The following is a 22,048-nucleotide window of genomic DNA, read 5'->3' as shown; positions in this document are numbered from 1 at the left end:
GTGGCTTGTTCCTCTATCTGACTGCAGTCCCACCCAGCCGAGGATGGTTCTGCCCGTGGTGGTTCTGCTCAATCTTTCTAGTTGCGCCATGCGCACAGCCTCCGCTAGTTCCGTTCAATTGTTGTGCACCCCCATTTCGAGGAGGCGTTCAGTCGAGGTCGAGATGGGTAGTCCCAGAGCCCTCTTCGCGCATCGTCTGATGAGTGCGTCTATTCTCTGCTTTTCGTCTGATCTAATGTTTAGGAATGGTGTGGCGTAACATATGCGGCTAGTGATGTAAGCCTGCATTAGTTTCAGGAGGCTTCGTTCCTTAAGGCCCCGACCCTTTAGTGCGATTCTCCTGAACAGACCCGTGGCTTGCGTGGCGTACGCGTTCAGTTTCTTTACCGTTGTATCGTTGTACCCATCTGCTTGTAGAAACAGCCCCAACATCCTAATTTGTTCGACTTTTGGCACTATTTGGCCGTCTACTGTTACGCTGATGTTTATCTGGCGTTTACACCTGAGCGCCTTCGGGTTGTAGATAAACAGTTCCGATTTTTGTGGAGAGCACGAGAGGCCCCTTTCGGCCGCGTAGGACACCACGGTGTCCGCCGCCGCTTGCAAGCGCTCCTCGATGCTCGCGTCACTCCCCTGGGTAACCCACAGGTTGACGTCGTCCGCGTACATGCTGAATTTCAAGTTTTCCACTTTCCTCAGTTCTGCCGGGAGGTTTCGCATGGCAACATTAAAGAGGAACGGGGACAGCACCGAACCCTGTGGCGTACCCCTGCTTCCTAGTTTGACGGTGGAGGATTCAATGTCCTGAAACTTTATCGTTCTACCCGACAGGAAGTCTTTTACGTAGTCGTACGTTTTCTTTCCGACCCCCAATTCTTGGAGGCCAGAAAGAATTGCCGCGTGTTTTACGTTATCGAACGCCTTTGTCAGGTCTAGACCTAGTAGTACCCTCGCGTCCCTGGTTTCGCTTTCTATGATGTCGTGTCTCAAGCGGAGCATTACGTCCTGTGTGCACAGGCTGCGGCCACAGGTCGTTAAGCTCCATGAAACGCGTTAGTCGCGTTTGGACTACCCGCTCCATCAATTTCCCTATACAGGGTGTTAGAGAGATTGGTTGTAAGTTCTCTAGTTTAGGGGGTTTGCCTGGCTTCGGTATCAAAGTTACGTTTGCCGTCTTCCACTGTTGTGGGAGGCGGCCTCTGTCCCATACGATTCTCATGTATTTGGTGAGCGCGCGGATGGAATTATCGTCCAAATTTCGGAGAACCTTGTTTGTGATTTCGTCTGGGCCGGGAGCCGATTTTGTTTTTAGGCCTAATATTTCGGCGCGAACCTCCGCCTCCGTGATCGGCGCGTCTAGGGCCTCGTTTAAGGGTCCTTCGTAATCCGGCAGGGGTAAGGTTTGTGTGTCGCCTACGTACATGTTAATTAGTTTCGCCATGAGTTCCCCGTCCGTGCCCTCGAACGCGTGTCTGGCTTTCGTCAGTCTTATGCCCGATTGAGTTTTCGAATTGTCAGGATCAAGTAGGTGTCTGAGTAGGCTCCACGTATTAGCAAGGCTCATGTTCCCTTCCATCTCGTCACACCTACTACACCAGTTTTGTTCGCAAAGTTTTACTGCGTAATCTTCAATCTCTTTGTTATATCTTGCTATCCTTCGCCTAAGGTTCCTGTTCCATCTTTGCGACCGGAGACGCCTCTCCATGCCGCATTTTGCTTCCCACATATGAAGGAGTTTGCTGTCAACCGTCACCGGCGCATCGTCCTCCCGTAGGGTCGTGGTTGCTTTCTCTACTTGTTTCTTAAGCGTCTCTGCCAATTGCTCTATGTTTTGGATTTTATCTCCTGATTCGCAGTTTTCTCTGATTTGCCTAAACCTGTCCCAATCGGTGATTTTGGGTTTTTTGAGGCGACGCGTTTTGACGCCCTTGCTGAGGGTGAGAGCCAGAACAAAGTGGTCGCTGCCAAAATTTTTAGCTGTGTTTTTTCCAGACTGCGTCTCCCGTGTTTTTTCCTAGGGTAAGGTCCGGGGTGGTGTCTGCACAGACGCTGTTTCCCATCCTGGACGGACAGCTAGGGTCCGTCAGGAGGGTGAGGCCGAGCTCATGTATGTCCTCCCACAGTTGCCTACCCTTGGGGTCGTGTCTATTGTAGCCCCATTCTTGGTGGGCGGCATTGAAGTCTCCTAGAATTATAAGAGTATTGCTTCCTGCTGTTTTGATCGCTTTGCGGAAGAGGGCGCGGAAACGTACCTTTCTCTGCTGGGGGGTGCTGTACACGTTTAAGATGAAGAGACTAGCCTCTTCCTTGCGACCAGTGATAATTTCTATTAATACAGCTTCTATGTCTCGCGAGTTGACCTCATGCTCGACTACCGCTATGTGTCTTTTAACTAGCGTGGAGACGCGGGATTTTTCTCCCCGGTCACCGTGGAACGCCTGATATTCCGATAATTTTGGTAGACCTTTTCCTGTTTCCTGAAGGGCTATAGCTAAAGGTTTTTCTTCGCTCTGCTCTAAGTGCTGTTGCAAGAGCGCTCACTTTCGTTGGAAGCCGCGGCAGTTCCACTGCCACACCAGACAGTCTTCATTTTTACTGCGCCTGTCCATTTTGTTGAATTTGCGTCACAGTCTTTTGTAATGTAGTTAGCCTCTCGATGAAGGCGTTCTGCATCGCGGTGAATTGCGTCTGCATTTGATTTACCGCACCCATTAATTGGGTGAGGAGGGTCGCGATTCTTTCAAATCTTGCTTCGTATTTAGCGTCCGGTCTCCTTTCTAATGCCACCAGCGGATCCGTCTCGTCCCCTTTACGTTTTTGCGGGGGTGGCCTGATTGTTTCAATAATCATTTTCTCCTCTTCATTATCCCTCGGCTCAGGGCGCGCGACTACGACCTTTGTAGGCGGGAGAGAGGGCATCTGTTTCTGTACCTGTTTTTGGGGTGCCAGTTGGTTCCTCGGTGGAGGAGGGGGGGTACTCTTTTCCATTCTTAAATTTTGAATCTCTGTAGTGAGCGTGCTGAGCATGCTCTTGAGCTCTCGATTCTCTTTTTCTAGTTTTTTAGTTCTCTCGTCTGCCTCTCTATTTACCTGTGAACTGCTAACCGTGAAGCTTACCGTTTTTCGATCTCCGCTCGGACTGCGTCTGCGTGCAGGTGGTCCCCACGACGTCTTGGGGTCCCGTGTAAAGCACCCGGAGCTGCTGGCAGTGGATGAGTCGGCCAAGGTCCTCGAACTGGAGCGCCTTCGTCCAGAGCTGGATCGGTCCCTGGTACCGGAGCTCGAGCGGCGTCGCGTAGAGTTGGCGGTGGCTCCTTCCTCCAGCCTTGGGAAGTCCCCCTCTTTGGCTGTGAAGTGGTGGCAGTCCTTGCTGTTAGACCTCGATCTCCTTCTTAGTAGCCCGGGGTCTTCACCATTTCTGGTTCTTGAGCGTCCCTCGCGCTCGCAGTTTTGCGTTGCATCAGCCATTTTCAGTTGTTCCGGCTGACCCAGTTTTTTTCTCCCAACGTCTTTTTTTGGTGATGTATGGGGTTCTATATATCTCCCGGCATCGCTTGTCGCCGAGGAGGTGATTCTTTCCGCATAGCTGGCACCTCGGTTCGCACAGATGACCTTCTTTCGGGTTTTCCATGCCGCATCCGCGGCACTTTTTATTCGTCGGATCCGGACAGACGTCGTCTCGGTGTCCTATGCGCCCGCACGCGTGCACGGCAATTGATTGATTGAATGTCCTTTATTGAATGGGAAGGCTCATGGCCATGGATGGGGATAAAGGGGAGTAGACATAATCTTCATTGTTTATTTAGGTCGTCACTCGAATCACATTGCTCTAACCAGGCCACTAAGCGAGCCATACTTGGCAAATATCATCTGTGTGTTTGCATCAGTTTCTAGAAGGGAACGGTAGTTCAGGCGGTAGGGCTCGATCTCGGGGCGTCCAGTAGAAAAAGCAGGGCATTCCCAAAGTAAATGAGATATGCCGCCGCAGGTTAGAGTCGTACAGTGGGGGCACGTAATCATTTTCTCTTTATACTGACGCCAGCGGGCCATAATACGTGGCGTGTAAGCCGCATGGGCGATGAGCTTATTCAAAAAGACTTCTTGACTTCGGGTGAGGTGGGTTCTTCTCGTAAAAGGTGGGTCTGGTGTGGCCACCTGCATGCGATGCTGACTGAGGCTACGAAGACTGGTCCGAGTATAGTGCATAAGGGCAAGAGAAGGGGTGAGTTGCCCGCCCAAGGTCGAATAAGGATGAAGCAAGGGGGGTGGGGAAGTAAATGTGGACATCCCACCTGCCAAGGCAGCCGCGGCGTGTGCCGCCGCATTGCCCCCTGATTCGTCCGAGTGACCTGGGGTCCAGTGAATAGCGACAGTTCTGGTCGCGAGTTGGTGGCGTTTAAGGAGGCGCTGTATAGCCGTAGCTGTTGCATCTTGTGAACCCGGAGTAGCGATTTCCTTGTAAGCTTCAAAGGAATCAGTAAGAATACGTAGTGACCCAGTTCCGGTGCAAGGCACTCCTGACAAGGCTCCCCAAATCGCGAGGAGTTCAGCGTGAAGAGGGGTACCCTGAGGTAGATGGCAGGCATAAGCGCCTGAAAGGGAAGGGTTGTCATCGCATACCCAGGCCATAGATGCGAATTCGCTTGTAATGGATGCGTCGGTGTATATGTCAGTCGTATCGGGGATTCGCTCTTGTCGGTGATGGGCAGCTAGGAGCTCCCGGGGAATGACAAAATCGCGGTTTATAGGTCGGCGATGGACGCGTGTGACTACTGGCATCTCCCAAGGGGGAAGTGATGCATATAGGGCTGGTGTTTTGTCGTTACGCTGTTCATCCCAGGCCAGCAGGCGACGCCCCTGGACAGTGTTCTCTAGACGTATTCGATGACGCGTCTGTGACTCGGTAACGATGGTAGTGAGCGGTGGAAGAGCGGCCAAACGCTCAAGTTCGGCTATAGGAGTGTGCTTAGGTAGACCGGTAATAGTGCGTAGTGTAGCGCGATGAAGGCGTTCGACCTTAGCGAAGTCAGTCTTCGACAGTTGGAGGACCGGTGTACCATAGAGAATTTTTCCGACCGCCGCTGCTCTGGCCATCGCACGGCAGGCATGCTGCCGCGCACCGCCGTGCCGGTTGGACAGGCGACGAATAGTATGTAGCAGTGCTGGCCAAAGGCGTTGTAACTGACGAACCCATTTCTGGGGGCTGTTGCAGCTTGATATGGGCAGGCCAAGAATGCGGATTTGCCCATTTGAGGAGGTGATGGTGTTGCCTCCGATGTGAAGATGGATCTGCATACTGGGGTTGGTTTTATGTTTTCCGTCGATACTAATCAATTCTGTTTTATGTGGTGCGAGTTCGAGGCCAATTTTGGTTAGTGTATCTTCAAGACAAAGAAGGGCCGCCTGAAGTTCAGTCTCCATAGAATATTTGTCTACGTAATCCGCTGCCTCAGTCCAGACGGTAATATCATCGGCATATATAGCGAATCTTGCGCTTGTGCTGATTTCCAGATTCTCGGCAACGCGTGTCATGGCCAAGTTGAACAATATGGGTCCGAGAATGGAGCCCTGAGGTACACCCCTATCCAAGTAATAGGTTTTGGGCACCCATCCCGGAGCTTTGCCATGTAGCTGAATGGGTCTAGATGTCAAAAAATTGCGGATCCAGATTTGGGCACGATTACTAGGAAAGCGTTTGGCGAGTTCCTCCAGGATAACCTCATGGCGAACGTTGTCAAAAGCTTTGTGTATATCGACAGCCAGGAGATAGTCAGGTAGCGTTTTACGATGAGCTCTATTCAGAACTCTTCGCAAAAGCCAAAGGCAGTCATGCGTTCCAAGGTTAGGGCGGAAGCCGGCTTGAGCTGGATGAAATCCAGGACTGACGTATTCAATGTAGTGACTAATCCGGGTATGCAGCAGGCGCTCGATGAGTTTACAGAGATGTGAAGTCAGTGCAATTGGACGCAAATTACTAGGAAGTCGAGGGTTTTTGCCAGGTTTAGGGATAGGAAGAATAAGAGAAAGCTTGAGGTTATCCGGTACCGTTCCTGTCTCCCAGTAAGAATTAATGATGTCGAGAAGGGCATCCTGGGCTGCCGAGTCGAGATTGCTAAGCTCCTGCCAACTAACTCGGTCGTGCCCGGGTGTGGCGCGAGCTCGGCCTCTTCCGAGGGCTGCTTGCAGTTCTCCCTTTGAGAATGGGCGATCCAGGTCTGGATCAGGGTTTCCGACTGGGAAAATGGAAACTGCTGGTGGAGGCATTAGGCTGGCGTGTGGGAAAAAGGTGCGTATAACTTCATCTTCAACATCAGCCGGGTTGCCATTGAGAAGGAGATCGGCGAGAGGTGGTGCCCCGCGTGCCTTGCCATTTAGGCCACGAAAGATGCGCCAAAGTTGTGATAGGCCCGGTACTTGTCCAAGACGGTCGCATGTAGAGTGCCAAGCCTCACTTTGCAGGTGAAGCTGGTATGCCCGGATAAGCTTGAATTGTCGTCGAAGAAGCACGAGATCTTTGTGACGTTTTCCGCGTGTCCGAAAACGTTGCGTGAGGTGATCTGCGCGACGCCAAAGGTTAGCCAGGTGAGCATCCATGGCAACTGTGGAATCGTCACAGGGGATATATTCGAGAGCTTGAGTGCGGGCATCTCGGAGTACAGACAGAAAGGAGTCAATATCCGAGAAGGGGGTCGTAGTATTAGCACGAAACTTGTCCCAGTTGAAAAACGAACGTGTTGTCCGAACGCGAAGACATTTACGATTGAGAGTGAGCAAGATGGGCAAGTGATCACTACCCCAAGAATTAGAAAGGACTTCCCAGCGCCGAAGAAGACGCGGTGATGAGAATGTAAGGTCCAGTGTAGTGTCTGCTTGAGAGGGATGGAGACCGATACGGGTCGGCACGTTAGGTTCGTTGCACAGGGTAAGAAGAGTTTGATCAAGGGCGTCATATAGGTGTTTACCACGTTGGTTAGGCTGAGATGAGCTCCAGGCTGCGTGATGTGCGTTGAAATCTCCGCCAATAAGAATAGGATAAGGGTGTGCTGCGTTTTCAAGGTAAGGGAGCCAGGAACAGGGTTCTGCCATGACGTTACCTGGCCGGAAATAGGCCGATGCTACGACGAAAGGTTTTTGGCCAGGGGGGAAGATTTTTACTGCAACAATCTCACGAGTGGAAGAGCAAAGGGATTGAAGCGAGAGCTGAGTGGAAGGACAATCGTTTCGGATTAAGACGGCCGCCTGTCCCTCTGAACGGCCGTTTTTATGTTGGATAGTAGGTGTCTGGTAAGTGCAGTAACCAGGAATTTTACAAGGACCGCGCGTTTCTTGAAGAAGTATGAAAAGAGGACGGCGCTGAGGCAAAAATGTACGAAGGGTAGGACCGTTCTGATTGAAGCTTCTGCAGTTCCATTGAATCCCATGAGCCATAGTGCTCATGAAAGGGGCACAGATTTACGGCGCTTACTATCGTCTGTGAGTGTGGTACGTTGGAACTCCTCAAACATAGTCTGCAGATGGCTCTGCATGGAAGTGAGGGCAGCAGTAAGAGTTGCATTAACTTCCTTTCGCAGAGTTTCTTCCAGCTTCTGTGTCTCTTGGGCGCGTTCCTGTCGGATTAGCCCGAGCATGTGGGTATAGGCGGAATCAGACGCTGTGACCGGTTGCGGCCGGCGGGTAGGCGAACGGCTTTTGCGGCCCTTCTGTGAGCGGCTGCGTTGCGGAGTCTGGGAACGAGTTCGGGTGTCCATTGTTATCTTGTCCTTAGTTATCTCCCGGAGACGCTGATTTTCCTAGCTTAGTTCAGATATTTCTGCTCTGAGGCTCTCAATGACCTCGGCTAAACCTGGAGAAGAGGTCTTTTCAGCATATGATACATGTTTGGAGACAGTATGTGAGGATGTCACCTGATGCGTATTCGGATCATCCGACTCCTTAGGTGCCGATTTGTCGACAGGCTTTGCATAAGCTCGAGCCGGGCACTGGGCACTCAGTGCGATATGCGTGGAAGCGCCGCAGGCTACGCAATGAGGAAACTGCTTGCAGCCGGGGTCCTCAGGGTGCGGGTTCTTACCGCAATCCCGACAAACGGCGGGAAACGAGCAGTATTTGGCTACATGGCCGATGCGGTGACAGTTATAACATGCGACTGGGCGCGGGCGGTATTCACGGATTCGTGTAATCTCGTAGTCGAATACTAGCCGAGAAGGTAATGCGTCTGATGCGAAGGTCAGAAGTAGCAAATTTGTCTTGCCGAGCATGCGTATGTCTGTGATTTCAGCTGTCTCGCAGCGCAGATGTGCCATGATATAGTCCATCGTGAGGCCTTCTCTAATTCTGATCACACCTCGCGTGCTGCCAACCGCAGGCTGCTTCAGTGGGGACGTGTCCACATCGAACGCTTGGACAGAATCCCGCGTTCGCGCGATTAAACGGGTCAATGTACACAGCTTCTTGAAATGCTCAGCGTCCCTGACAGTTATGCGGATGCGGTTAGCAGCAGAATCAAAGCGGAGAATGGCCATATCCGAAAAATACTGAGACGGAGCGCTTTGCTCTATTGCGTTGGTAATAGCCTGTTTCGGGATGTTTGTGACATGCACTTTGTTAAGTGGCCTGATCAGAACAGTGAAATGAGGACGACTCACCCGTTCTGTGTGCAGACGTTGCGGGGACACTTGACGCTTGCGATAGATTGAAGTCATGCTGCATCCTGTAGTTGTCTTAACCTGAGCAGGAGGGCTTGCAGAGACAGTCACAGCTGCGGCATCCATTTCCTCGTGCACTGTCGGCAATAGCGGGTAATCAACGCTCCCTGTAGCTTGTGTTTGTGGCGTCGGAGGCACCGTTCGGCTGGATGCGAAGTACGGCGCCGCGTCCATCTGTTCATGCCCCGCCGGTAAGAGCGGGTAATCACAACTTCTCGTAACTTGGCTTGACTGTGGGGTTGTAGTCGGTGTAACCTGTGGCGTTTGTGGTGTCGGAGTCAGGGTTTGGCTGGATACGTAGTATGGCGCAGCATCCATCTGCTCGTGACCCGCCGATAATGGCGGATAATCGGAACGCCTTGTAACTTGGCTTGACTGTGGGGTCGTAGTCGGTGGTTGGCACGGAGTGAAGGTCGCCGGTCGTAAAATTTTGAAGGTCACATCTTCCGGATGCGCTGTGGCGGCAGCGCCGCCCGGCTGTGGCCCGGGAGCAGCCGTGGTCGTGGTGGGCCCTGAGGGCGTCGATTAGGCTTAGCCCGTCAGAAACGCTAGTCCTTGAAAGCTTCGAATTGAACAGCGAGCCGAAAATAAAATTGTTGCAAACAGGTGCCGAACACCTTCACTGACCGTTTCGAGTGGGTTCAGGCCATATCGGGTCTAAAATCCACATACACAATTCGAAAAACACGGAGCCAAAATGAACCGCGTCAGCTCGCTCTCAAGGCGGAGTCTCTCTCTCGCACGGCAAACTTCATATTTCTTCTTGTACAAGACGCATCTTTGCGCGAAAGGAGATAGGTACACCCAGCGCGGTACCTTCTGATCTTCGAAGAGGATTAGTATTGTCTTGGAGGTTGCTCCCAGTCTGCGAACACCGAGCACTGAAGGGTTCTTTCTCCGGCGTATTCGCTCCAATAGCTCTTCGTTGGAATAGCGTAGGGCGACGTCGTGCACGACTCCCTTGCCGCAATCTTCAGGCATAGCGGGATAAGCCTTTATTTCTATATTTTCGCTGACGCAAAGAACTACGCGCAAAGCCGCGTACCTTCTTCCACGCTCTTCGCTAGTAGTGGCGATTGGTATGGACTGTTGCTTTATATTTGCCGAGAAGATGTCGTTCTCTGCGTCCTTGAGGTCGATGCCGGCGGCGCGGGCGATCGATTCAGCCAGTTCAATCATTCCACCTTCTATTAGGCGGCTGACTCCGCCCCGGGGGCGTATTATTATTTTTTCGGCGTCCTTCGGTATCTGCACGGACTGCTTCTCTACCGATTTTGCCGCTAGCTTTCTTCCGATGGCGGCCTTGTGACCTGTAGTCCGCCGCTCTTCATCTTTGGTCGCGGTTCGCGTTTCCTCTTCGAGGGGCACTACGCGGCCTTTCTTTTTCGTAATAAACCACGTACCCTTAGTTAGCTCCGCGGGGTCGATATTCTCTCCCTCCACCAGCTCCATTGCGTTGCTCATGCTCTTCTGTGGCTCCCGCCGCCGAGAGCGTCTTTCTTCTGCTAGGCCTACGGGTAGGCCTAGCGGTCCCGCGTGGGCCGCCGAAAAATAGGCAAATTAGTGTGCCTACCTCCGAACTTGCTTCCCGGTCCTCAGAATGTCGTCACGCAACGTCTTGGCCAATCACGGGCGGCGGCGCAACCCGCGGTGAGCCCCGTCGCGCGGGGCGCATATTTCTGCTTTCTTCTGGCTAATTTTAATCGGATATTCGAGTTCGCAGCATTAAATACTATGGCTTTCTGCTGAAAGCCCGTCTTCCGGCATGGCGATGTATCACTTGGCTTCAATTGTGTTCCTAATCTTCAGAACTTGAATTGCTGCGTACTTCTGTCTCGGTATCCGTGGTATCGTTCTCTCGGTATCCGTGGTAGCGACGAGTATTGATTGCTGAGTAGAGTTTGGGGAGATGTCACCCTTCGTGGTCGTCAGGTCTAGGCCGGCGACTTGGATGATAACTCGAGACAAGTTCAATCTTCCTACGATGTTGATAATACTGTTGATAATCCTGTTGATGTTGATAGGGCGAATGATGATCTTGTTAGCGGTGCTGGGAATTTGCTGCTGCTGTCGCTCAATCGAATTTTCGGCCACCTTCCTCCCTTGAGGGAGCTTGGGCTTGGGTAGGCTCAGCGTTCCAACGTGGTCGGCTTGGGCGTTGTTGACGGCCACGTTTCTCTTTCTGATGAACCATTGTCCGTTCAAAATATCGCTGGCGGAAGCGTCTCTTCCCTCCACGGTTTCCATCATCTTGCTCGTCTCAAGTCGCGACGCTCTGGGGCCCTTCTCTCCTCGCTGTCACGTGGTCGTGCGCCGGAGCGAAGGAACGACCTCCACCGACGGCAGAAAAGTGCTAGCAGTATTGCTTCCGCAATAAAAACCTGCCTATTCTGTTGTGGCACCGCAGGGCACTGAGCCACAACAGACTCTGGCACCTGCCCAGGTTTCACACAGTGAACCGGGAGCAGGACCATCCGTGCCCTTGATGGCTGCGGCCAGCGCTGTGCCACCACCAGAAAAACAGGCTGCGCAGACCCCCAGGTCAGCCGGCCCCAAGGCCTCTCACCATGCGGTGAGAGGAAACACAAACGTACCTGTGCGGTCTGCACGGGCGTCCAGCGTGTCAGAAGGCGCGATGGACACAAGCCAAGGCAGTCCTGTGCCGTCGACGTCAGACGGATGACGCAGCTCCTTAGATCGACAAAAAATAAATAAGCCCCGAATCAAAGGGCCCGAAAACAAAACAGCCTTCTCTACTCATTTAATACAAAATGGCTTTTATGCAATAGAACTGCAGAAGACTTACTAATATGAATGACATAAAATACTTATTGGCCACTTACTCACCACTAGCCTTGTGTTTGCAAGAAACAAATTTAGTTCCCAAACATAAGAACATACTCAAAAACTATACATTCTTCCGTCGCGACCGAGAGCAGGCTCTCAGGTGGCGTTGCCATCATAGTAAAAAATGGAGTAGCAGTTCGAGAACACAAACTTAAAACTGAGTTTGAATTCAGCTATAGCGGTGACCTTACAGGCCTTTAAAACAATAACTGTGTGCTGCATATACATAGAGCCACACCTTAAATTTAGTATTCATGACTTATAAGATCTTTTAAAGCAGCTTCCAGAGCCATTTTTAATACTAGAAGATTTTAATGCACCTTCCATCCTTTGGGGCAGCAGAAAAACGGATACGAGAGGCGAAATCATAAAGGATTGTATACTATGTAATAATATATGTCTCCTTAACACCGGGAAACTAACCTACTGTTCATCTAGTTCAGGAAAAATGAGCTGTATTGATTTATCTCTCAGCTCACCCTCTATTTTTACAGATTTTAAATGGGACGTTTTAGATAATCAATACGGAAGGGATCACTAACCTGTACTAATCAGCTTAACATCTTCACCACAAATCATCCCATCCAAGCCGCGACGCTGGAAGCTGCATTTAGCCGATTGGGCACTGTTCCGAGAGAAGGCCAGCCTAGAAAAAATTACTTGAGATAAATGTAATATAGATGAACTAAATGATGCTTACACAAATTGTATCCTTACTGCAGCGCACGTAGCAATTCGTCAGTCCTTTGTAGTGGTGAAACAAAATCACAGTCTGGTATTCAAAAGAATGTAAGCAAGCAAAAAAGGAACAAAACAAAGCGTGGGGAATTTTTCGCAGGTACCCAACACAGGACAATTTCGTAAAGTTTAATACCGCTGTCACACGGGCATGGCTGAACTCCTTTTAACTCCCTTCAACCAAGGTAGTCTTTATCTCAATGGAGATACGCACCGTGTCACACGGCAGTCCTTTAGGAAAGGAAGTTTAAGGAAGTTCCTAGCGGAAGGAGTTCTGATCATCTGCCTCGAGCAGGCAAAGGGAGTACTCTGGTTCCCCGTGAGCTTCAGTGCAGGTTCAAAAAAACAAAAAGAAAAAACGCGTTAATTTTGCGTTTATAACTAATTTTAATATTTTTTACCGCTTAACGGAACGGCGCCGCGCACACCCAGAAATTGTGCATGTTGTATGCCTTAAGCCACATTACGCGCGCTAAATGCTCTTCATCTTTAATTCCTAATGTTTATGTTAACTCATGTCTTTTTATTTCCAAATATCGAGGCGATGTTTTTGTAAGGAAGGAATAATTCCGCTAACCATTCAAACTTTTTTTCGTTCTTTTTCGACAGCCGCCGGCATGCGGCCTTATCACTGTGATTCCAGCGCACAAATCGATTCTGTATTCTTTTTCATGCTCTTTGTCGCTAGACGCATCTTTATCATCTTTGTCGCGCAAGATGTGCCGAGATGTATCTCGAAGATTCTAGCCACTATCGCGTGTTTCTACAATGTTCCAGATTATGCTAGTCACAGTTTGTGGCTTTATCAAAGATGTTTCTTCGCCGCCTTTAAATTGAGCATTGACGGGTGCGACGGGCATTCGTCAGTCGACGACGGCCGAGCGCGCTTGTTGCTATCTCCACCACCGATTGCTTAGTTATTTTGGGCCGCAAGTAAGCCCAATAAAGAGTTTGTTCCAGTGAATTCCAAGCCTTCTCATTTGTCGCCAACGGCACTGTCACCACAACTTGACAATATGAAAACGTAACATTGACCCGATTAGGTGTAGGGGTGCACCATTCCGTGGTGTCCACCCAAAAGTATAATGTGCCTTCTTTTCCCTAAAACCTAACTTAAAGAACAAATATGAAAAAATCGCGGATTCGGAAGGCTGTGTTTCGGGGATTACCGTGACTACTCTCACTCCTCTCGCCCATATCACATGTTTAAGCAATACTTAAACCACCACAAGTTTTTTTTTGTTTTTTTTTTTTTTTTTTTGTGGGCACGTTTGTTGCTAACGTTGCCTACTTAGGTTGTCGCCTTATTAATTCGATCAAAAATTCACGATAGAAATCATGTAACCTCGTCTTTCCGGCCAGCATTGCTATCAAGATAGCTTCCTAACATATCCAATATAGCGAAGCCGCCTCTCCGACCTGAAACATACAATATGACTGCTCGGCTTTTCCAACAGCGGAGCGTCATCTCGAAGCAGCAGCACAAAATGGCAGAGCAGCCTATCTTAGAGTTGAAGTTCGGGTTAACCCCTACCTCTTCACGCGGTATGTGAACTCAACGTCGGAACAGTTCGTAACCCTTAATGTGAAAACAGTCGACTCGCGAACTTGGGAGTTGCGGGTTCCCGAGTAGGGGCTTGTCAAGCGACACCGTGGACCAAGAAACAAGAATTCGGGAAAACTTGGCACATTGCAGCATACTACGTAGTAGCAGCTAGCTAAGGCAGCGACCTGGCCAGAAGATTTAAGCTGACGAAGCTTAAAAATCATCATTACTGAAAAATAATTACTGTCGCATTCTACCCGAAAATTATAGGATGATGAATGGGAAAACGACCGGTGTCATCTGATTACATTTAGGCCTGTCCCACGCATCCTGGTAGGCCAGTGTTGCAGCGACCAGAGATGCATCGTCGGCGTCGTAGCAGTAGTATCGGCACTGCTTGTCGGAAATAATATGGGGTTATAAAAGGTCGTTTAATGATAATTTGGTTGTAGTGATTAATGTGCGATAGATGATGAAGAGTCAACAAAATTATTGTAAATTATTTGATGAATTAAAGGAATGAAAAAATTATGAAAAGAGGGTTCAAAGATGGCAAAATTTTCAGAATGAAGTCAATACTTGATCATGCTAATCAAAAATTCAATGTGTAATTGATCACATCATTCAAATAATTCTCAAAGGGACAAATCAAAAATATAAAGGGGGCTTCAAAGGTGTCAAAATGCTCACAATTAAAAAGCAATTCTTGATAATGCTCATTGAGAAAATTCAGTGTAATTGATCAATTATTGAAGTGTAATTAAAGATGAAAGTTAGAAAAAGGGTTGAAGGGGTCGAAATGCTCAGACTGAAAGCCAATGCATGATGCTAATTAAGAGACTTTAGAATGTCATTGACCAATTAGTTTAATTATAAACGAAACATTGATCTAGTATTTAGGGGAATCATCGAAGGTGGCGTAGATTTGTAATAAGGGAGTAATTACTCATTCACTTGGCTCCGTTTGGGTGGATATCAATGGGTAATTACTCCGTTATTAGAAAATGAAACGTGTATGTGTGTGTGTTAAATGCCATATGCGTCACACCCTTATGATGGAGTTCCCTGGCGTTGCATCGAATGCAAACAGCGTGTTCCACTGAACGTTCTCTAGGACGCATCAAGTTTTAAGCGGCGGCTTCCAAGCTGACCGTTGACGTGTTCGCGTGGTAGGCTATGACAGAAAAATATTCAGAAAAGAAGGTTAAAAAACTGAAAGGCATCGTCCCTGTGTGTGTGACTCTATCACTCATACCTTTAACGGCGGAGCTTGAGTGTCGCCCTAACTTTTCAACTAATACACATATCTATAGGTTTTGGGCACGTGACACAAACAGCAAATCAACGAATGCACAGGATTCACACACAACTACATATCCAATCCATAAAGCGAAACAAATCGATATAATATACCATATACATTATAAGATATATGCTATAGCATTAACGATGTCTAATTATTGATCAGGTATTCTGCGACGTCACGCATTTACCGAGGCCGCGGCCAGCTTGCGCGGTGTGTTAAGGAGCTGCGCCACCTGAGAAATGCCCTGTCAACACCCCTGGTTGTGCGTCTCAGCGTGCGAGAAGTGAGGAGAGAAGACATGATTGAGGAACGCTGAAATTGCTACCTTCACTGCCGACAACTCAGCTTCAAGAAACAAGACACATTGAACAACTTCTTGTCGGAGGATATTCATGAATAAACGATTCCCAGGCATACTGCAGCTTTATTTAATAGAACTGCGCGGCTGCTGAACCAAATGGTCGAAACTAGTTCGCAGCTTCGGCATCTGGTGTCCCTCGTAGACCAATTGCATCCATGTACTCCTGCTCAACGTCCAGCCGTTGGTACGTGTCATTACGACTGAGGGCATCATAATCGTCACTTGCTAAGTGCTTATACCATGTCAGCCTAGCGGGTCAACTTTGCCGCAGGTGCTGGGGTTCACGTCTGGACAGCCGCAAGGAGACGCTGCGGTGGACAGTGATGTGACACAGCGGGATGAGAGGGCTGTGGCTGTGGAGGCAACCAAACGACGCCTTGAGAACTGGATAAGGCATACTAGATAAATAGTTCTGGTGGCGTTGCGCCATGGCGGGACAGACTCCGTCACAGTAGGGAATTGACTTGACTAGGACCTTTCTGGTCCACCTGGTAAAAAAAAGGGAAGCCTCAGAACTAATCCAATCCAATCCAACTGCTGCGTTGACTAATCTGGTCCACGTGCAAACGCAAGAGGAAGACGATGTACTGGTGGCCGCCCAGCCGACGATCGGAGCACGCCAAATTCTGCCAAAGGGGCCGGCGGCGGCACGGCGGACTCATCCAAGGACCTCCCTCCTGGCAAGCCCTCGACCGCTGTGCCCATGGAGAGTGAAACAACATAGGACAAGGCTGAGGCAAAATTCTCGTGGATCATTAACTGTGCATGGGCTACTTGGCTAAGCGGCATGCCAAATCCTGCCAAAGGTGGCGCTGGAGGTACGGCGGGCTCGTCCAAGGACCATCCGCCTGGTAAGACCTCAGCCGCGCTGCCCAAGAAGACCACGTCTACCGCTAGCACCAGGGGCATCCTTCGAATCCACGAGGCTGCGGGCTCACGTCCGTGAGTAAAATCCCTCCATGACGTTTTCCGCCGACCAGGAACAATATTGGGGCTTGTGAGTACAGGGGCATGCTGACGAAGAAAAACTTGATCTATCTGTACGTGGGAATGTGCAATATTTACAAAAGCTTCCACTCTATCGCCGTCAGAACCGTAGGGGATGCCTGTTGCCGACTGTGGTACTGGCTTGTTCATCTGTACCTTACGCTAGGGGGTCATAATCAACTGAGCGCGTTGCTAGCTCATGCGGCTGTCCTTTTCCTTTCGCGTACTAGCTGAGTTTTCGCTTTGTGGTGACACCATGAGCGCACACTGTTTTAGGTCTGTAACAAAATGCAAAAGACCTGCATAACTTTGAGAGCACTGCAGAGACTGCGTTAGAGAAATGCGAAAGTCTGAGCGTTGCTGCTGCATACGGTAGATCCCGCGCCCCTTGTAGCTTTTACTGGCAACACCATGGCTCGTGCCCCACAGTGATGATGATGATTATGTCCTTAGTCAAAATTGCACATACCCACGGAGGGGATTGGCCAGGGTACATTAGAGATACTAAATAAGTCAGAGAGTAGAGTATTTACATAATTATAGGTGTTTAACTAGAATTTGGAAAAAATAAAAAGGAAAAGAAAAAGCTATGAAATCTCACCTGGCATAGTAATCTTCCTTATGAAGTTATGTAATCATGAACAGAATTGCACACTGGTTTCAAGGCACATCCCGTGACGCTTGCCCCGAAGGAGATGAGAACTGGAATGGTTAGAGGAAGTCTTAATCTAGAAGCGGGAGTTGCTAAATAAATTTTACGGAGATGTGAACCGCTGGCAGAAGAGGAACAGTGATATTCCCTTTTCTTTGCGCGCGTTCGTTGCAGTGCACCTGCAAATGTGGGATTGGAAGGTACACAGTCGCTCCTGTCGTGTGGCATTCCTTGGCGCACGTTCGTTGTAGTGCTCCTGCAAGTGTGGGAATGGTGGAATGGGGTCGCTCCTGTCGCGGGGCGTTCTCGTAGCCACGTGGCATTCTCATGCGAACTTGACTGTCACGTGATACTCTCATAGCCACGTGACATTTTCATGCAAATTGACTGTCGCTTTACGTAATACTCTCATAGTAACGTGCCATTTGCGACCCATATAGTATCAGTACTTTTTCTGACCTACAAATCATGACTTCAGTATAACTCAACACAAAACATTAGCCATGTCTGTAGTCATGACTCCTAGATCATGACTCATGACAAATTGGAATGACACATGACAATGGCATGCCATACCATTATGTACCACGTGTCGTACACATTCAGACTACTAATTTAACCATCTGATGACGTAATACCAGGCGTTACATTTTGATTCCACTTTTTGCGGACACGTTTGGCATTCTTGAGTATTGAGCGCGAGAGAGAGTTGTTCACTTCTGTAGCGAGAGGCGTGACTTCTGTAGCTAGGGGCGTGACAGCGCAACAGCGCTTCGCTTCCGGGTGCGGAGGCCGCGCTGGTCGGCGCTATTCGGTTATGCGCATGCGCGGCAACCAGAGAATGGCAGTTGGCGTACTGGCGCTGCGGGAGTCGCTCTCCAACACTACCGTCGAAGTCGCGCTTAACCATACGCGGATGCCACGTGCTAGCTGTGCACAACTGCGTGTATGAACAGAGGCGAAACACGGCGGTCTCGGCAGTCGTTTGGCATGGAGGAAAGTCGGGCTCAGCGGCGGTATCAACAGAAGCTCAATTCTTCGAATCCAGTAGTTGTCGCCTGGCAATTGGCCATTCAGCAGAGAAAGAATGAATACTGAAAGGCCAAGAGGAACAGCAGAGACGTCTAAACAGAGAGAAGAACGTCTCGCGAGCGGGCCAGGATGCAGAGCGTAACAAGCGGCACATAGCAGCTCAGATGGAGCCTTCGGAAGATCAATCAAATCCCAACGTCCCAACCACACTGTTGGGGACTGCCATTGATCTCATATATCAAAGCGAATCTATACATTCAAAATTCTGCATACATTCAATCGAAACGGCCACGTTTTTCTATACTGACCACCGGGCCGGGCCGTCTTTCTGTGTATGATATAAAAAAAAAAAATATGTGTGACGACCAATGTCTTGTCATTTCTAATCAATATAAGCTCAACGATAGGCTGCGCGAACCAGAGGAAAGTAGCTCTCGCTACGTGTTTCCTGGCTAGCCAAGCTAAGCCGCTGCCAGTTTTTCATAAAGTGACCATATTCCTCAGACCCCAAAGCGGGACATGGGAGCACGACAGGGGGGGTATGAAATGCAAGGCATCTGGTTTAGACGTGCTCTTTTTTTATTTATATATATATATACCACGAAGCGGTTTTCTTCATTCAGCTTTGCCTAGCCGGCACATCTAATACTTCTGGCTTGAATAAATCTTCCTCAGCAGCTCTTCATTTTTGCAGATATGTGCGTGGTTTTTCACACGTCATGTGCACATTCACTTTAAGTAGCAACATTGCTTTAAGTGTTGTCACTTGAAGCTGCCTCTTCTCTGCAGACCACAACTTGTTCAGCATAGAAAACACTCTCTCCACTGGTGCATTTGTACCGGGCAAGTACGTGCAGTACTCAACAATTGCCCTCATGTTCTCGCAAGGCACATCGTTCGTCTCGAAGCGCTGAAGCACCTCCACCCAACGTTCCCCAACTAGTTTCTTCTGCCTCTTCCATTCACCCAGTTTTTCAGGTGTGATGTAACGTGAAATGTTGCACGCTTCGTCGAATAAACAATTCTCGTCAAGGTGGACGTCGTTAAACTCTGAAGTTATGAGCTGCTGACTGCTCTGCACATCATCCCAAAGTGGTGCTGACTCCAGAGGCCCATGAGAAACAGCTAACCTCATCAAATTGTGTGCATCATTGCTCGAGGTATGACGCACAGGTCTGATAGAACCTTTTTACCCCTTCTACTACCGATCCTCTTGAAACTTCTCCAGATTCCTCAAGTGTTGTTATTCTAGAAAGTACACTTAATGGCAAAAATGTCTGCTGAAGCCTGTCTTCAACTTTGGTCTGCAGTTTTTTCATAGCTTTGTGGACTTCGATAGCAGTCCTCGGGTCACCTTCAATTTGTAACTCAGTTGCTTGAAGCATGGCCGTTTGGCTATGTAGAAACAATAGCCAGAGCTCTCCACAAGGATTTTCAAAAAATTTCCTAATCAAAGAGGGGCATTTTTCTGCCGATAAAAAGAACGACTTTAAAGCCGGGAAAAGCTTGAGCTCTCTTTCAACAGCTGGCATTAACGCCAACCTCCTTGTTTTGCTGTAGCCCAGAAGCCGCTGGTACTCAACAGACGCGAAGTCACAAAACTCTGAATGACTCCGCCCGCACTGTGTAAATATAAAAGTATGTATAGAGTTTGTCGGTCACGGCTTCAATGTCAAGCGGCAGACAATCGGCAGCAGTCTGGATGGTATTGTGCACAATATGTGCTGCACAGCCAATCCCAATGATCTTTTGCGGTAAAGAATCTCGCATTCTTGAGAACACATTGTTTTTCCCATTCTGCGCGGCACCGCCGAAGTTGCAGTTTGTATTGTCAGCGCTGAAAGCAACCAGCTTTGATGTGATCTTGTTGTCTTCCAGTGCTTTTAGAATGTACTGGCTCACCATGGTCGAGGTCCCACCTGGCAAGGTGTCGATCTCCATTAGCTTCGTTTGCACACCAGCAGTAGAGGTGAAGTAGCGGACCATTATTGGAAATATTTTCAAATCCTTATGGTTCGACGGAGATTGAATTTTGCATCGTGGAGCTCAGCCTTCAACTCTTCTACAGCAGAAGAAGCAAGTACGTTCAAGGCAATCGCTTCCGTTTTCGTGCGTGCGCAGGCAAGCCTCTCGTCGAAAAGCTTTTGAAGAAATTTTGATGTGTAATTCATTGAACGAAAGCTTTGGTTGTGGGCGATCGTATGATACGCAAACATGCCTTCGGAAGCAGCGAGCTTCAGCGCTTCAGCTCCCTATAACCAGCACGTTCTTGTCTGAAAAACTTCGTTAGGGTGCTGGAAGACGCAGCAGCTGACATATTCCGCTTGTGCTTTTTGGTGCTTATATGTTTTAAAATGTCAGAACGTCACTGTGGGCGATCGAAAAGTCTGCCCTTTTCGCAGCGGACATCATGCTCCGACTTCGTTTTCTTCAAGAACGGAAACTCTTTACCTAGTTCTCCGCTGAACGTGCACTTCCTTTTAGGCATTGCGGTTGGCGCAGTAAAGCAGCAACACTTCACCAAAAAAAGCAAAAAACAAACATAAGCACGCTGCGTCAGCCAACGTTGGCGTGAACAGGGCTGACAGGGCGAACGTTCTGGACCTGGCTTTGACTACGGCTTGCTTAAACTTTGCCTGATAAACTTTTGCCAACAAAAAGTTTATCTGGCTAGATCTAGCTAGATCGAGAAAAGACGCGAATCGCGGGTGCAGCTGTACCACGGTCCCTAGAAAAGTCGAAGACTTTTCTAGGGACCTTTTCAACTTTTTCCGCTTCCATTGCTGCTGCGAGACGGTCGCAGTGTCACGTCCACGGCGACCAGTTCGTAGCAGCAGTAAAGAAGTAGGCGAAAAAGTGCGCCACCGGAAGCACACACCAACCAAACACTCGACGCCCAGCGCGACCTGCTCGCTGCAACAGCGGCAAATTAGGTGGAAAAGTGAATTAAAGGGAACTTGCCAAAGCTCTCGCGCATACGCGCGCACTGCGTGCGACCTGGTGCACAGTGATCATCGCAGCGGTAAAAAAGTACGCAAATACACGATTGAACTTTTGCTTATTTTTTATTGAAAGTTTGCATGTGAGCTTAATCTCTTAATCTTTGACCTAAAAATGGCGCGATGTTCGTGAAAGCGCAGCATGCACGAACGGTCACGGGCATCACGGGTGAAAGGTCACTGAGTGCGCATTGCCACGCTGTGCTCGATCCACTGTCTCTCACGACACATCGACTGTTCTGAGTGTCAGATTCGATTATTGTGTCGATCCGAGTCGTATGACACATATAGTGCCGTCCACAACGAAACATTGCTCTTCTGTGGCGCCTGGGAACCATACAAATGCTAGTAGGGGCATCTAGTCTGGGACACGCGGCAGCTGGGGCCCTAGACATGAGAGCTATTGGGCTCTCTAAGGTATAACAGCGGAGCAGAGCAGCTTCCCAGCTCTTCCAGGTGGGTTAGGGGAAATGGAGTTAGGCGTGGTTTGAAGGGCGTACCCACGCCATGTGGTACACGTCCGAGAAGGGCCACTTACAATGCGGGCACTCCCCTTTATAACCAGGATAAAATATTGCAGAACTGCCGGACATACTACCGTGGTGGTGTGCGCATAAGCAAAGATGTTTATTTTTTATTGAAAGTTTGTATGTGAGCTTAATCTTTGACCTAAAAATGGCGCGATGTTCGTGAAAGCGCAGCATGCACAAAATACATCACGGGTGAAAGGTCACTGAGTGCGCATCGCCTCGCTGTGCTTCATCCACTGTCTCTCACGACACATCGACTGTTCTGAGTGTCAGATTCGATTATTGTGTCGATCCGAGTCGTATGACACATATAGTGCCGTCCACAACGAAACATTGCTCTTCTGT

General features: G+C 49.3%; 1 protein-coding gene and 1 pseudogene across 3 annotated transcripts in view; one reads left to right on the top strand and one right to left on the bottom strand.

Moving 5' to 3' along the window:
- The window catches only part of LOC146182166 (protein phosphatase inhibitor 2-like), an 82,685-nt gene that overhangs the window by 38,900 nt on the left and 21,737 nt on the right, over positions 1 to 22,048 (top strand). The gene's annotated exons all lie outside the window — the stretch shown is intronic.
- On the bottom strand, positions 19,801 to 20,662 carry LOC146182167 (uncharacterized; annotated as a pseudogene).

Source organism: Amblyomma maculatum, chromosome 8, assembly GCF_055883805.1.
Source record: "Amblyomma maculatum isolate TAMU_Amacu chromosome 8, ASM5588380v1, whole genome shotgun sequence".
Lineage (NCBI taxonomy): Eukaryota > Metazoa > Arthropoda > Arachnida > Ixodida > Ixodidae > Amblyomma > Amblyomma maculatum.
The sequence above is the reverse complement of the archived record's forward strand: the minus strand, read 5'-3'. Positions and strand labels throughout refer to the sequence as shown.